Below are 18,169 nucleotides of genomic sequence, written 5' to 3' on the forward strand. Positions count from 1 at the left end.
GCTCCCCCTCTACTGCTCCTCTGCAGACTCACTTGGCTATTTGAGAACTAAAGACAATTGGGCTATATGCACCTATCACAGCCAGTTTTGCTCTTTCCTCTTTTTTTTTTTTTAAATAGTCCTTTCACTCTGGCTTTTCCAAATTCTGGTTGGCTCTTTTAAAATACAGAGGAGGCATCTGTCTGGTGGTTCTCAATGACAGCCATTGATACTAGCTGGCAGTGACTAGTGACATCAACGCAGGCTTCTCTGGAATGGAATCACTCTTCCTGGACCAACCCTCGCCATGGCTCACCAAGGAGGAGTGCAGACACGGAAAGTCTGTTTGGGCTACTCATCGCAGGACGAATACCCTCTCTTTGTTTCTTCACCCCCTTTCCTAAAGTGCAGCTGCTCTGAAGAGCTGCAATACCATCTCTGGATACTGGAAGTCAGGGCAGTGGCTTTTCAAAGGCCCTCACAAAGTTCCGGGCTCATAGGGGAATATTCATCTAATGTCCTATGATCTGTCATCCCCTTTGCCGATGACGGCCCCGTAGGAAAAGACCACATTGCCTTGATTCACAGTTCTGCAAAGACACCAAGCAGCTTCAAATGGTCTGACCCTCTGCTGAAGCAGTGCTTCAGGGAAGGACCTGGAACACTGAACAGAGATATCCTAGCGGGGGTCGGGGGGGAGAGGGGAGGAGGGAGGGAAGTGAGGGAGACTTCGATCCTGCAGGGCCTGGGGAAAGAAGTATAGGAGAACAGGGAAGGGGAGAGATGAGGGGGGGAAAAAAAAAACCTCATGGAGAGGGACCGCTGTTCCTTTAAATCTGTAGCTGGAAAGAGGTTGGGTGGGTTCCAGGCTGAAGCTCTACAATGTAGCGGAGACAGAGAGTAATTTTCGGGATAGTGCTGGTACCTTTATTTTTATTAAGTTCCCTGTTCAGTGATAGAAGAAAGTGACTCACTCTGCAATTCTTTGCCATTGTCACATGACATTTTAATACACTCCATAGGCTAAACGAGACTGACCCTAACCCCATCAGGTTTTCATTCCATTCTTACCCACAACCATCACTGAAACCAAGGGGAGTTTTGCCTGACCAAGGAGGAAAACTGAGGCAGACTTCAGGATTTTGCCTGATGTTTTTAAATTAATATTTTCTGTCCCACTTCATGATTTTTCAAAATAAATGAATAAATAAAAATACACGTGATGAACTTCTGCCTTGCTTACCATGAATCATTCTGACGCAGGTGTCACTTCTCCCCTGGCAGCACTGGGAACTGAACCTTGCGAGGTCTTTTACGGCAAAAATTGCAATGCTTCATTTTTCTTGGCATGGTTCACAGTCAGATTAGATACTGTTAGAGCTCACTACTGTAACATGGGCTGAAAAAGGCTCTCAGTAGAATAATGCCATTTACTCAGCCATGCAACACAGCCTACACATCACCCTGCGGGTGTGTTTGTGTCAAATGGAGTCAGTCACTTCAGGTTAGCTACTTCACTAGCATCACACAGGGCTTGATCCTGCGTTAGTTGCTCATCCAAAATTCCCCATTGACTTTAGTGGGAGTTTTGGGGGCACAAGAAATGCAGGATTAGAGTCTCAATAGCAAGCAAACAGATAGATGTGATAATATATGTGCATCCCATTTATAAGGGTGAATGCATTTTAAAAAGTATTCTCTTTAACTGAGATTCAATCACTCAGCAAAAATGTACGTTAAATTAAAAATTCCAAAGAAAACAGCTGAAAATTAGCTGCGTCTTCATTCATTGGCCAAAACAGGAGCTCAGAGCCTCAGGATTTCCTCTACCACCATCTCGCTAACTCCTCAAATTGGGTAAAACACGGTTATGAGTCAAAAAGTAGTTCTGTAAACATTAGGGGTAGCTACAAGCTACGTCATGAACTTCCCAAAGTTCAGGGCTGCGTACAGTTGGAGTTTTACATTGCCACAATGGAGAAGTAGGTCAAGAGAGGAAAAGTAACTCCAGATGTGAGCTTTCCCAAAGCGTAGGGGGTTTCAGATCTAGCCCTCTGGTTTGGGTCTAACTTCTTATTCAACATATGTGCTCCCTGCTGACCAATCCTGGAGTGCTGCACAAGGCTTGAGTAAACAGGCCTTGCACGGTAGATCACTGAGGGAGAGTGAAGGAGCAGAGTACTAGCATAGCTGCTGCTAGATGGGGGCAAATGGTTTTGTGGGTAAGGCACTGGGCTAGGACTCAGAAGAATGTAGCTCAATTCCTGAATCTACCACAGGCTTCTTGTGTGACCTTAGATAAGTCACTTAAGATTGCTCTGTCTCTCAGTTCTCTGTCTATAGAATGGGGATGAGAATATTTCTCTAGTTCACACAAGTGTCATGAGAAAAAAAAATGAATGGATGTCTAAGAAGTGTTCAGAAAAAAAATGCAGAGATGGGGGCCATATAAACAGACGGGTAGTAGGAGGGGTGGGTAGCAACTGCAGTCTCTACATTAGCCAGGGATGCTGACTAGTATATCTATTTAATTACACCCATGGTCATGCCTACACCTCTCTGTTGGTTTACCCCTCGTCATAACTCCATGACCCTCCACACAGCTGTGCAGGGCGCTACCACAGGTGCTGCCCTATAGCGTGCACCTGCAGGCCTTCCCCACTGGACACTGGAGCCCTGGCTATTCTGCTGTGTTTTGGGAAGCACATACGCTAACAAGCTTGCCCAATGGGCAACACGGATTCCATTCAGATCTGAACCCAGATTACCCATGAGAAAGTCTGGCACATTTCATCCAAAGTACATAGCACCTGCAGGAGACAAACAAGTCCTGAACCCATCTGCAAATATGTCTTTTGTAACATGCGCTTCACTAGAGCATGCAAACTGCTTTCATTCCCAAGAGCTGCCTTATAGAAAGTCTGAATTTGCCACAGCTCGTAAGACAAAAATATGTTTTAATTATGATCTGTGTAATTACGGTAGAAGCTGCCGCTGCTAATCATTTCTAGCACAAATAATGGAAGATGAACATACTGCAGTATTCCTGCAGGAAATAACTTGCTTCGTCTTGATTTTAACAAAAGCCAAAAAAGCCATAACAACCCTTTCTGTTCACTGCCTCAATAGTGTTTGCAAACCCAAGTACTCCTTACTACATTGTGGCACCTAAAAGATGACCGAGACAGAATGATCTTTTGGACTGGCATCAGCAAACTTGTGTTCTACTCCAACCTCTGCAACTGAATTTCTAGGTTACCTTGGGCAAGTCATTTCACCTCTCTGTGTTTCCGTTTCCCTTCCACTCTTTGCCTGTGTAGGCTGTAAACTCCTCAGGACAGGAACGGTTTTTTATGATCTCTTTGTCTAGAACAATAGGTTCAGAATCTCAGTTGTAGCCCTAGGCCAGCTATAATACAAATATCACCTTCACCACCAGTTTGGAATAAAGAATGCTCCAAACCAGAAACCCAGATCTGAATATCACGAACCCTGATGACAGCTCAGATCAAGATTCACGTTCAGATCCAAACGTTGAGCTCCAGCCCATCTTTCCCCTGGAACGCATTTCCTCATATCTCAAGATTACCTAGCTGGGAACTTCCTCTTTATGACACTGTTTAGTTGTTTTCAAATTATCCCTGTAAAGGCAGAGAGAAGCAATAGAACCAGTCAACTAAAAACATCCAGGCTCAGATTTTCAGGTGCCCCAGACCAGTACTCAGTTCAACTGGAGAGTGGTTAAAAGAGGGTTTTCTGCCTACCTTCTCCAATCCCATGGGGCTGGGTAAGCACCTGCTACAACTCAGAGCAGCCCAGAGGCTTGAAATCATCTGGAGCACTGTACACTTCGGCCATGCCGTCTCCTGCTCTTTATGCAAAGGAGCAGGTGTTGGGATTATAAAAAAGCTTCCCACAAGGTCCTCTTTGCAGCAGTAGATCAGCATAAATGATGTATACTGGGGTTAAGGATCAGTATCCCCATAGATTTTAGATCACAGGCTGAGGCCATCTCAGTGGTTGCAAGCTGAAATGTTTGTGATCCTGCAACATTACATTAAATCCTTATTTTGCATAGCTCTTTAGCCTTATTTACTGAATAAGTATTTATTTTGTTCACTTGACCTATTTGTTTTAATATCTACCTGCTGATCTATATTTGGAATCTCTTTGTGTTTGGCAAATATTGTCTAACTTTTCCCTTTTTGTTTCCTCTTCCCTTTCTACTATGAACTGTATACTGTAGTCCAGCTAGTTATCAATGGGCACAGTATACATAAACATTGTCCCATACTGCCATTAGGGGCAGGACAAGAATATAAGGTATAGTTAGAACTAGGACAGGTGTTAAAATGAGGAAAACCCACTCTAACATTTAATCAAAAAACTTTTCTCCCATTTTTTGATGCACTTTGAAATTTCAGCAGATTTTTTTCCAATACATTTTGACCTGCTCTAGTTACAAATAATAGGGAGCCTGTAGTGCTTTCTCCATCAGACTGTTTCAGAGAAAGCTCACTAACAGTGTACGATTGTTGCAGCTCTGCTAAACCTTGTCATGGCATCAGGAGGAGAAGGAAATTGACTTCTAGGTTTTTACAGCTGGCATTAATTTCAATGCTGTCCTTCCCCCCACCCCAGTGCAAAAAACATTATTAGGGATGGTGATGACAAGAAAGTGCCAAGCTGAACCAGAATCTGGTCTGGTGGTGTGTCTTCTGGGCATTTATTCCATCACAAACAGCACAGGCCAGTAAATGTAAGCATAAAATCAAATACTGCAGACTGTGTGCAATGACTAACTAGATACATGTGCTATCGGGTACTACAGGGTAGACTATATTTATGTATTTTATTGTACTATTTACATATCTAAATCAACAATCTCTAAATTAAGGAGAAAATATAACTGGCCTGATGATAGCAAAAGACTGACCAACCATCAACATAACATCCCATTCAACAGCACCCTCTACTTATCACCTGGGAAAAGCCTAGAAAACCAGATGACCCTTTTAGGGCACCAGGAAGTTGCAGAGAAAGTAAGTAAGTTCCAGAGCAAAGGATCCCTCATTGAGAGTTCCTTGCCAGCAGCTATCTTATGGTAAAGCGATGGGGCTTTCAGTCTCTGTGTTTTCAGTGCCTAGCACAATGGGATCTGGGTCCATGACCGGGGCTCCTAAGCACTACTGCAATATAAATAACCACCAACGGGTTTTTTAGATATGGAGTGTTTGTGTTTAACACTTTTTTTTTTTAAATTTTAAACATTACATAAACTCCAGCCCATTAGAGCAACCAGAGCCTGGTGCAGACCACAGCCTGCGACTCTCTGCAGTGCAGAACCCCACCTACCTCCTGAAATGGAGGGCGACCTTTGGTTTCTGCAGCCACACCCATATCTTTCCACAACAATCACAGCTGCTCTGCACAGAGCCCAAGAGTCAGGCGATCACAAATGTTACAGAAACACACAAGGAGAAGGGAATGGAAGTGCCCTTTCTTGGTTTCCCCTGTGTTTTTAAACACTGGTTAACAGCTATGTGGAACTTCTTGTTCCTCTTGCTGGGCCCACGAGGTCCCAGGTGCATACTGTGTTGTTACACAGTCATTCCTTCATTTAGGAGAAGGCCTGCTCTATTTTGACACAACACCATATGGTGCATAAAGCCTAACTGGAAAAGTTACCCACAAGGAGGACAGCTTGGGAACACCTGTTTGCTGCACTGTGACTAACTGCTGGTGGTAAAATAGACATATGGGGAAAAAAAGGTGTGTGTATCATCCTATCCATCATCCACAAGAGCAGGGGAAAGACTGCTGAGCTACCGTTTGAATGATGAGTAACACACACAGTGCCAAACCTACACCCGTAATAGGTGACTGAAAGTTGGACGTGGTTATAAGGCTATGTCTACATTATGAGGTAGGGGTACGATTCCCCTACTTTTTGTACACATGCTTGCGCTAGTTCTCATCAAGTTAGCATGAGTATAAATAACAGCGTAGCTGCAGTAGCAAGGACAGTGGCAGCAGATGCATGGCTGAGTCATGCCGAGTATATGCCTACCAATTTCAGGTAGGTTTGTACTTGGCACAGCTCAGACAGGCCTCCGCTGCCACTGCTGGTGCTACCATGATTACAGTGCATCACACCTCAGCTTGTAGTGTAGACATAGACTAAGTGAACACAAATAACGAACCAATATGGAGGTGGGGTCATAAGAGGGCAGAACTAATATTAGAGCCAGGTGGTGTTTTGAGCAGGAAGGAATAATACAGAAAATATTAAAGGTGAAATTCTGGCCCTATTGAAATCAATAGAAAAATTCCCATGGACTTTAGTGGGGCCAGGATTTCCCCCTAACTCTTTGGACCTGATTCAGATCTCTGTGAGACCAGAGTTAGTCAGGAGTAACACCAATGAAGTCGATGCAATTACACCACTCTTATGGTGACGAGAGATCAGAATCAACTCTGTAGTCAGTTTAACAATGTATAAACCCTGCTGTTGTAAAGGCACCAACACCACAAAAATGTAAAGGCAGTGGCAATTTCTAGACGCACAAACGCTTGTCAGCTTCCCAGACAGTTATGTACTGCCTGAAGTGGAATGAATGCAAAAGTGTGATACATAATAGAGCTTTTTCAAAAAACACTCTTCCCTCTGCTCATAAATAAATAAAATTAGCTCCCCACCTCCTGCTTCCTGCCCACCAGAGGGAGAGTCTGCTGCTAAAAGACCAGGAAAAGTGTAGGAACACAGTCAGGTACCTATTTGGAATTATAATTCTTTGCAAGGTTATACTCTTCTACAGAATACTCAGACAAGACCTGTGAGGTAAGGAGGAAGTGTTTCCGTGAGCGTATGTGCAGCAAACCCTCAGGGGAAAGACTACCTTATTCACGTTTGAAGTGCTTCTAGCCAGGAAGGAGGAAGGGATAGAGACCAGGTGAACAGCCTGAACATATGGTGGACATGAGGCCAAGTACTCAGCAAACTGTGTGAGGGACGCATGCAGGACTGCTTCATTTTTAGGTTTTTTCTCCTCCCTACTGCCAAGAAATGGATATTCGAGCCAGCAAAAAAATAGGAGCGAGTAAAACTACGTATGACCAACAGGTATTGCAAACAAGGCACAAGTCTGAGCTGCTGGGAGAATTTCAGAATTACTTATTGCAATTGTTTCATTTCATACATATTAATTTGAATGTGTTCAAGGATGTGTTTTAGGATGACATAGTAAATATAGGGAAAACCAAAGAATAGTCATAATTACCAGAGCAATGTGCAACCACTGCAATGCAACCTGAAATGACGTGAAACTTGGCAGGTTTCCAGTGTTGTTACAAACTCAAAAATTCAGAGCAAACCTGTCTAAAGATTGGTTAAGGCTTGCAAACTACCTGTATGAACCTAGTCTTCATTTTGGGTGACCTTATACAAGGCGCCAGATATAAATCAGCATAGCTCCATTGAAGTAATCAGGGCAAGTCCACAGCTTTGGTTCATTTTTTCCTGCAGTTGTTGCTTTCTAATAGCCTCCTTTGAAGGCAAGTGTTATGTGTTCTTCTCCTGAGATTCCCAGTAAAATTTGTACAGGTGTTTACCTTCTCATTCACTCATCCACTCACTGCTCATCACCCACCTGCCAGTGGCTACTGACTCCCATATAAAATGTCAAAATCAAGGGCGAAAACCACATTATCTATATAAATAACCTATATAAATAACCATACCAAACTTCCATCAGCAGCTATAGTAGGCAGGGTAACCAAATATTAAGATAAGTTTGTGGTAGATCTCGATTATCATTCTTTAAGATAACTCCATGGTATCACAACATTATTCTTTCAGGATTTTCACATGCTCTAAGAGGGAATTTACAGAAATATAGGCCAAGGTTTTCAAAAGTAACTAGTGATTTCTGCTGCCTCACTTTTTTGGGTGCTCAGCTTGAGCCCCTTGAAGGGGCAGATATTCACAAGGGAGGGCACTCAGCACTTTCTGAAAGTCAGCCCTCTTTAAGAAGTCTCAAGCTGGACACGTAAAATGGAGACACCCAAAACCACTAGTCATTTTAAAAAATTTTAGCCATATAAATTATAGATGGAAAGACCCATCAGGCTATCCATTTCCACTCCCTTTCGATGCACAATTGCTCTGTACATTGTCTAGTGTTTTGCCTGGCCTATTTTTAAAAAGATCTTTCACCAGCTCCTTTGGGAGAAAATTTAAGAAAATAGGCCAAAATTCTGCTTTCACTCACATCAATACAATTCTACTGAAGGCAGTCAGATTGCACATGGTAGCTCAAAGCAGAATTTGACCTCACAACTCTGTCTACATGGCTAATCAAATTTATTTCTGGCAATATCAGCTAACATGGTTGCCTGAAAAAATATATACATTCTAATAATCCCTTGTTGATAATCCATAGATTTATTGCCACTTTTCCAGACAAAGTGCAGGAGGATCACCCTGCTGAAATCTCTGATAAAGTCATACATTTGAAGTAAACAAGAATAAGATTCATGCCTGCTAACCAGAATAAAAAAAGAATTAATACAAAGCAAATTCATGAATAGCTATTATCTGAAATGTTCTCCACTGGCTAGCGAGATCACAAGGCCATAGTGAACAAGTTATAATATTAAATGTAATGGGATTGACTAGATTTTTTGTTTTTATAAGTGGCTCATATGAAGTTAATTGGTAGTAGTTTAAAACATTTTACCTGAAGATCAGGAATATTATAGTGCATTAAACACATTCCCTTAGATGGTTCTCTCAAGACAAGCAGTTGGGAATTTAGAAAAATAAGTTTTCTGGAGTTACCCTAGAACAAAGTCATTTGAGCTGGCTCAGTTTTACACAGTCACATATTTTCGCTGTCAATATGGGTTTAGGCTAAGCATGAAAAACAGAAGTTAGAAAGAATTCCCTGCTGTGAATTTCCTATAACAAGACTAGGCATTGCAAATGTTAATAATGGTCATAAAATTCTCTCTCTTTAAAATTCATTCATAGTTGTTTTTTTCTAATCATGAAAAATACAACGTATCTGTTCATCTCTCCTGTTTCAGAGCATAACCTGATAGAGTTGATCTATCTCAGGTAGTACTGGAGTACATTCTTTCTCCTGCTTTCTAACTGGCCTCTATCCCTTGCCTGTGCTGAAATACTTCTTTGGTCAAAGGTTGTCTAGCAATCTCTGCCATAACCAGTGTGTTTTAGGACCTTTCCAGTCTCCAAGCTGGATGATGCATTTCGAGGAACCTTGGACCTGAGGATGTCATAAAACATGGACTTGAAAAGAAATCATCCAGTCAGTGAGAGTGCAAGGCTTGAACAACCATGATGAAAGAGCACTCACGGAAGGGGATCTGTTGGAAGAGAGAGACAGAGATAAAAGTTTGGGAGGGCAAGAAGAAGCGAAGATAAGGTGAGATACTGGGGCCAGAAAGAGGGAATTTGAGGTGCAAGGAAGAGGTATCAGATAGGGAGGAAAAGGAGAGAAAGGGAAGAAGAAGAAGAAGAAGAAGGAAAATCTACCGAGCACCAGGAAAGTTGTGAATATATGTTCAAAATATCCAGGGTTTAATTAAATTGACTGATCCTCCCAAACTTCAGAGGTTCCCCATAACTAAAGAGCACCTTGCAATTTGGCATGGACAATATGGGATTCAGGGCGGCTAGAGATAAAGACTAAGGTACATTGGAGGAGTTGCAGATGGAAGCATTCACAGAATTTGCCCACTTTATGCCTGACTGAGGCACACCCTGTCAATCTCTCACTTCAATAACTAAAATTCTCAATTAAAAAAGAAAAAAAAAGGACAAAAGTTCCTAGGACAGCACGCCGCTCCAGTTTAGTTATTAAAAACCCTGAAATTAAACAAGCAGCTTTTGACCATACAATTAATGTCTTTCTGGATCTTTCTCTCCTTCTGCAAAAGACACAGGCTCCTCTGAACAGCACTGAAATCTGCATGAGGAGCCTTTCATGTTCTCCAAGAGAAAACAGAAAAGGATTCTTCCTCTCCTCTGCCCATCCCCCTTTTCTCATTGCAGTCTAATCATTTTTCAGTGTCAGACTCTCCGCTCCTTAGTGGCTGCTCATGCTTTCACTGTGGATTGGCACAGTGCACAAACCATATATGAAAAGTCTCACTGTGCGTCAGCCCCGTGTCATCATTCCCTTACTGTCCCAGAGTTTAGCAAAGCTAGACTAGTCTCAATAATACCAACAGACAATACACATGCCATCAATCGAGCTCACTGACAAAAGAAATAGCAAGTATTGTTTGCCTTTTTAAAGCCCTGAATAGCAATCAACAAAAGAAGCTAGAGTAAGCTGGTCTAAAGAAATAGCTGCATAATCAGTTCCTGCTGAAATACTGGTATGTATTTTAAAATAAAATTTGCTAAGCATTTTAACATCTGTCCCTTGGATAATTATAAAGTCTAGAGATCCAGAGTTGTGTTTGAGAGAGTTGTGTTTTTAAAGAGGGTCTTTTCATACAGGAAGGAAATTTTAAAACCATAGCAACCACACCCAGGGCCGGTGCAAGGATATTTTGCACCCTAGGTGAACCTTCCACCTTGTGCTCCCCTCCCCATCCCCCCGGAGCATCGCTTATTATAAAAACTTTCAAAAATGAATACTGCATCAACTGTTTGTGTTTGACATAAACATTGATTAAGAGATCAAGATGACTTTTCCTTAAAATTAAGCAATGTTGATTGTAATTGGAAATACACCCTTTTTAGTTACGTATACTTCCTTCCTTCTTTCATATCAAAATCTACTACATTTTATTCTACCTTTAGAATATCCAATTATTGTTATTAATAAAATTTATAAAATTAGAATGGCGGATACTCCGTCATACAACAACAACAGACAATATCAGTATGACAAATTTCAACAACATACACACGCATATTCGCACATGATAAACATATACACTCAAATACTTAATATACACACACAATTGACACAAAGTATTAGCGAAATGATGCAGCAGCAATTGCCAGAGTCTTAGATCTGAAACAACTCAATAAAAATAGTTAGCCTCAGTTGATAACCTCCGAAAACTAGTAAACTTAGCATGATAAACAGCCTGTCAGAACGGGTGAGGACTGCGCACAACGAGAAAAATGACGTCATTGCCACTTTGTACCGTAGTGAAGCAGTACACTTGTAGGCCCGCAACGCTGGCGTAGGCTATAGCTGTAATGTACGAGAGAACGACAAGTTAAAATGCAAGTTCAACAACGTTTCTCTTTTCTTTATTCATTCGTTTTCCAGCAATAGTGTAAAAAAAAAATTTGGGGGGCACTGCTTTTTGGCTCCCCCAAATCTTGGCGCCCTAGGCAGCCACCTAGTTCGCCTAGTGGTGACACCGGCCCTGAGCATACCTAAATAGGGTCAACTTTCTCATGCATATTTTAAAGAATTTAAAACCTTATGTTTTAAAGCTCTTTGCAATCCTCACATGTAGTATGTGGTAATTATTAATAATGATGTTAGCGAGGGAGAGTAGAACAACAGCTGCTCTTACTACTTGTTAATTATCATATCTCTTGAGGTTTCAGTTAGGAATTTCCTCCCTCACAAGCCCAGTTGCTCCACCTGTATGACACTGCAGTGAAATTATAATACTCCATTTGTGAGATCACAGTTTTTGTGCAACTACAGACTGCGGTAATACATAACCAGAAGTTTGCCATTTCACTGAAAGTTCAAAAAGCAGAAGAAGCTGGGACATAAGCTTTCAGAAGAAAGTCCTCAGTAAAACATACATTTTCAACCAGAGTAGTGGGAGTGCAGAAAAATCCTGGCAGTACACACTGCTTTTTTTTTTTTTTTTTTTTTTTTTTTTTAATTAATCTCTGTTTGTATTACCATAGTGCCAAGAGGCCCCCGCTGAGATCAGGGCAGTATTGTGCAATTCTCTGTACATAAACATAGGGATAGACTGTTTGTCCTAATGATCTTTTCTTTCAAGTTTTCTCTAGCATTATAATCCTCTGAGCTGAAAACATTCAAACTTCAGGACCCATGGACCTGATCGTACAATATATTAGTGCGTCCTGCAAGTTGCAGATCACTCCCAATTTCCAATGACAGCCAGGGGGCCTTCAATCTCTCTGCAGGATCAGGCCTGAAAATTTACCAGGGCTATGGAATTCACAGTACAAGGGGAAAAAAAAAATTTCTTTGCATCAATATATAGAACCACTTTCATTGTTTGTGTTCAATGGGAGTTTTGTGCAAACATCCAGAGAAGAATGTAGCCTTCAGTGCTTCAAGTTGTTTGCTCTGTAGTAAACACTTCTTTTGGGCAGAAGATGCTGTTTTTGCTGTTCTTTCTTCATAGGCAAACCAAAGGTAATATTATTGATTATTCATCACGGATATAGCAGCCTATGAATAAACAACACCTTGATCTAACTCAGACACCACTCTGTGCCAACAACTAAAGGCAGTAAGAACCAAATTATTAATTCCATAGCACGAATGCACTACAATGGGAAAAGGTGCAGGAAGCCTCTTCCCTGGAAACGCAGCCATAATGTGGATACCTGTGCTCCCCAAGTGTAAAGTTCTTCCTGAGTAGAGACTTGTCTGAGCAGGGTGTGGCCATGGTCCTGTTCTGCTAGGGATTGATAAGAAGCTAGAGGGCTGCAACAGTGGGAGTTGCAAATAACCCCTTTCCAAAGTCATAGCAAGGGCACTCCCTGCTTCGGAGGTGCATCTCTGCCTCTCTTCCCAGCAGGTCCTGATTTCTAAGAGCCATAATCAAGGCTTAAGCATTCAGGTCACTACTAAGGCTCCCCTCCCACCTAGCCGTACCTCTCAACAGTCCTAGGTTCTTAGGGATAGCCTGAATTTAAATTATTTGTGTCTGCTCCAACTTGGAGTCCATCATGCCAATTCTTCCAGGCTGACTCCATTCCCTGTGAAGGGACCTCCACCACACCACTCCCTGCTGGGTTAACAGGCCGCAAAGGGCCTGAGACACAGTGATAATCACAGGTGATGGGGCTTGACCCAGCTGTGTGGAGGATGCTCAGCAGAGGCATCACCCACTTGACAGCAGCACAGGAACATAATTCAGTGGCAGCCTTTAGAGGGGCTGAGGAGGAGAGTGAGAGGGTAAGGCAGGGTGGGGGGTATATGCGAGGCAGACAGGGCTACTTCTGCTTCTCCAGGCCAGTGACTGGGCTAGTTATCTGCTGGGAGGTGCCAGTTGGGATCTCCAGCTGTCACCGTTTAGAACATCAGTGCCAATCTGGGAGTGACTGGCTAGTGGCAGCTCATGCCAGCTCAGCTAATCAGGCATCAAAATGGAAGTAGTGAGACCTGTGAGAGGGGAAAAGATGGTTCCACCGCTCTCGCCCGTCCACCCTAGGAGAGCTAGAAAGGAAGAGCGTGATCAAATAGGAACAAGGACAGGAAAAGAAGAAGCAGCTGTTGTGAATAGTTGGCCTGGTGTTTAGGCACTATTGATGTTAGCAATAAGAGGTAGAGGATGGTTGGCTGATGGGGCTCGTAAGGATACAGGGAGACTTTCATCCCTAAAACCGCAGATCGAAGACAGGTCAGGTCAGTCCAGACTGAAAGCTGATGCTGCCTGATAGATTTCTGCAGCCTACGTGAAAGGAGTTTGATGGTCTCAGTCTTGTTTCCAGTGTAAGCTCTTTGAGGCAAGGTCTTCTTAGAATCATCAATAATTATTTGGATCACAGTAATGCCTAGAGGTTGCAACTGTACTTGGGGCCTCTTTGTATTAGGTGCTATTGAAACACAGTGAGAGACAGTCCCTGCCCTGAAAGTCTTGTAATTTAAACAGAAAAGATAGAGAGACCAAGAGAAAAGAAGTACTATCATCTCCACTTATCGATGGGAAATGGTGGCAGAGCGAGATTAAGCGACTTGCCCAAGGCCAAACAAGGTGTCTCTAGCAGAGCTAGAATTTGAACCAGCTCTCAGGAGTTCCTTAATTACAAGGCCATCCTTTCTGTGTATTCCTGTACTGTGTTTGTACTCTGTGTTTGGAAAGTGCCCAGCACATGTTAGGCACTACTGCAGTCTAGATAATTATAAATAGCACTTGGCTTTAAGCAGCTTCTTTCCAAGGGCAGCTGCAGCACATTTCAGTTGCTCCCTTCCAGGTCCCCTGGTGAGCAGGAGAACAGAGATTAGCTGGTGAGACCTGATGCAGCCACCAAGGGAAGGAGCACGTAAGCGGCCAGAACCTTAATGCTGCCTGCATCAAGGGAAGCAGGTGACAACATTATACCTGCTCATTGGGCAACTCTTCAGAAGAGGCCACCCAAGCCAACCCTCCACTTCTACCAAAGGTGTAGTGGTGTGGGAGGGAGGGGATGTAAAAAGGTGTGTAGCATAGTTGAGCTCCCCTATAGCAATTTTCAGCTGGCTAGGGTTCTCTCAGGACCACAGCCAGTTGTTGTAAGTTAGAGCAGCCTTTAGACTGCTCTATCTTACATCAGGGCCAGGACTGGGGCTGGAGCAGCCTGAGAATTAGGGAGCAGCAGCCAGTTCCCTGACAGCCCCCTCCTCTCTCCTGCACCAAACGTACCTTGCAGGAGAGGAGAATATGGTCCACAATTTTTTAAAAGACAACCTCCTATTGGGGATTTACTGTAACTGCTCTATTGGACCTATATATTTACGAAGTTGATGTTAGGGCAATATTTTAAATACATCAGTGTGGGTGGGTCATGTCTGTTTCTTTGCCCTTCCATATGTAGGCTGGTTAGCATATACTTGTATGGGGAGCCTAAGATTAAATGAACAAAGTAAGAATCTTTCTTGCCCTTTTACATCTTGGGAACAATGAGTGGAGTGTACGTGGGCAGAACTCACACACTGTGAGAAGGAGTGTATTTAGGGTTAGTGGGGAACGGAGAGTGGGAGGGTTAATAGGAGGGACAGTATGGATGGGAAAGATAGAAGGAAGGAGGGGACAAAAGGTTGCGACTCAAGTGGACAAGAAGAGAACTGAGACAAAGGATGGAAGAAACAGATACACTTGGGCCCTGTTTAACTTCAAGAAATTGCTCTGGTGTAACTACATCGATGTGGTAACAGTTGTTAGATTTATAGATTTTTAAATTCAGCTTTGCAATTAAGGAAAGTATTCAATTACTTCACAATTCAAGTATACATCTTCCTACTGCATGAGTGATATTATGAAGTCCAGGGTGCCACTTCAGATATAACAAAAGAAAAAAAACAACAACTCCATGTTTGGGTCATTTTATGTTGATTGAGCGGATGTGATTGAGGCTGCCTTTGGATCTGAGGGAAGCAGTATAGCATCTTTTAATCATTAGGAAGATAGTGTAGATTTACCACTTAAAACATTAAGACACTTTAAACACATATGTCCTAACAATGATTTTTGATAAAGCAAGTCCTACAAGAACAATATTTCAGGAAACAAGTGGACACACACATTTTTGAATGACTTTTTAAAAAAAAAAATCAAAAGGAAAATGACTATGCAAGACTCAGTACATGTAGATTTAAAATATAATATAGCTTTAAAGGTTAAATGTTCTTTGCAGATCATTGTGCTCACAATGCAAAATACATTGAAATTGAAACCAAACATCCTGAAACAAACCCTACCAGAGGCACTAACTATGCTCCAGTGAGCATTCTGGCACACTTTAATATTTCAGGTCAATGAAGCTTATTCTGAGCAAAACATCTAGAGCATTATAAATCTAAGTTGGTTTTTTTCTGTGCTGCAGTTTTCACTTCATTTCTTTAAGATTCCCCTTAATTATAACACGGAGCAAATGACATTTCACAACACTAACTCCTGCAATTGTTCCTTCACTAACTGCCCTATTTGTTTGCAGGTTCCTCCCTTTTCCTCTTTCCTCCCACACAAAATAGCTTCCCAGGGCCTGACACTGAAATCCTAATTCAAGCAGCACTCCCACTGGTTTCATAGGAGTTTTGTCTAAATAGACATTCTAGGACTGGTCTTAGTCAGTGAGTTCTGAAATTCATTCATAGTTTACCCTGCTTTCTCATTTTCGTAGATGTTGGTGTCATTCCAGGAGGTTTACATTTGACATTAAATATTTAATACGTAAAAATATAAGGTCAGATGCAGATCTGGTGTAAGCAGGTGCAAGGATGGCCACTTGGCTTTTTAAAGAGTGTTATTCAAACTGGAATAGGCATAAAAGACAGACCATTTGTATATAAAATTGTATGGATTCCATTCCTGAAATTCATTTTACAAAATCCCCTCAGAGATAGCTGTGTGCTGAAGAGGGGCATTCAGCACATTGGCCTTGAGCCTGCCCGGTCCTGAGCTCCTTCAATTCCCATTTGACCAGGTATATTATTAGTTTAAAACTTATAGTTTTTTAAAAATTTTTAAGTCCTACAACCTCCATCCCTCCTCCAATATGATGCCCCAGCATTCATTATGTTGATTGTGTCATATCAACTGGAAAACTCCATTGGAGCATGAAGCTGACTTCTATAGGGATGCCAGATAAGTGCTATTTGACTGCTATAATGTGCAATTTTGCAACTGTTAAAATCTACAGTAATAATGTTTTACTATCTTACAAATGTTAGCCGAGAGAGAGAGAGAGCACAAGACTTGGGAGGAAGGATGGTCTTGTGTTTAAGGCATTGACTGAGATTCTAAAGAGCAGAGTTCAATGACTGATTTTTCCACAGGCTGTGTGTGGGGTTTTGGGCAAGTCACTTCATTTTTCTGTGCCTGCATTCCCAGCTGTAACATAGGGATAGTTACACTTCCTTTCTCTGACTTCTCTATTTAGACTATAAGAATTTCTTGGCAAGGACTGTCTGTTACTATGCGTATGTACAGCACCTAGTACAATGGGGCACTGAAATCAACTGGGGCCTCTAGGCACTCCTGACATACAAATAGTAACAACAACAACAACAGAAAAGACTTCCTCTCCTCATATGCCATTTTCATGCTCAATAAATATCTAAGATAGCATCAGCATAGTACATAAGGGGGCACTTGTAAGTGTACTTAAAACTAAGTAAGGGGTGAATATCAGAAAGGCCAGAGGTTCAATTTAATGCAAAAGTTTGGATGTTTAATTTGAGCTTTATTCAAACCCATTTTGTAGACAAAAATCAGACTTGAAATCTTTAGAGAAAAGGCTTTCTTAGAAGATTCCTAGTACAGCCGTATTACATCCCCAAAACAGCAGACAAACAACCTTTATTGCAGTATTTCAATTTTTCTACTTTCGGCCCTGGCAAATCCTAGGGGCAAACACTTTTAGTCTGTGTGAGAGAGAGGCAGGGTCAAATGACTCAAAGCATACGAGGCCAGTTTATTAACCACAAGAAACAAATAATAAAAAGAAAACCTGGCACATTCCATACCTCAAAGTGGGTTCCCTTATTACAGCGGCTTTCAACCAGGGGTATGCGTACCCCTGGGGGTATGCAGAGGTCTTCCAGGGGGATACATCAACTCGTCTAGATATTTGCCTAGTTTTACATCAGGCTACATAAAAAGCAGTAGCCAAGTCAGTACAAACTAAAATTTCATACAGACAATGACTTGTGTATACTGCTCTATATACTATACACCGAAATGTAAGTACAATGTTTATATTCCAATTGATTTATTTTATAATTATATGGTAAAAAGGAGGAAGTAAGCAATTTTTTAGTAATGTTGTGCCGAGACACCTTTGTATTTTTATGTCTGATTTTGTAAGTAATTTTTAAGTGAGGTGAAACTTGGGGGTAACACAAGACAAATCAGACTCCTGAAAGGTCGTCTGGAAAGGTTGAGAGCCACTGCCTTATTGCATCTCCTCCAAGCCTTTTGTGCACCAGATCCTGCCCTGGGCTGATTTCCCTCTGGTAACACTCTTAGAGGTCAGGTACAATACTGAGATTGGTCCCCCCGGTTCATCTCCAATTCTCACTGGTTCTTAAGGGATATCATGTACGGGCTCTTTTGTTACCTGAGCGGCTTCATCTCATCCTAATAAAGCTAACAATTGCACATGCAAGCCATTCCTCCTATTACTGTGCATGGAGCTAAATGCTTGTGACGTATTCAGTTGCATGCAAATCCATACAAGCATCACTGCACTATCTATTCTGCATTGCTCAAAGTGAGAGGA

General features: G+C 42.0%; 1 protein-coding gene across 7 annotated transcripts in view; it reads right to left on the reverse strand.

Annotated features, from left to right (window-relative positions):
* PHACTR1 (phosphatase and actin regulator 1) overlaps positions 1 to 18,169 on the reverse strand; it is a 430,831-nt gene that overhangs the window by 211,955 nt on the left and 200,707 nt on the right. The window lies entirely within an intron of this gene.

Source organism: Natator depressus, chromosome 2, assembly GCF_965152275.1.
Source record: "Natator depressus isolate rNatDep1 chromosome 2, rNatDep2.hap1, whole genome shotgun sequence".
Lineage (NCBI taxonomy): Eukaryota > Metazoa > Chordata > Testudines > Cheloniidae > Natator > Natator depressus.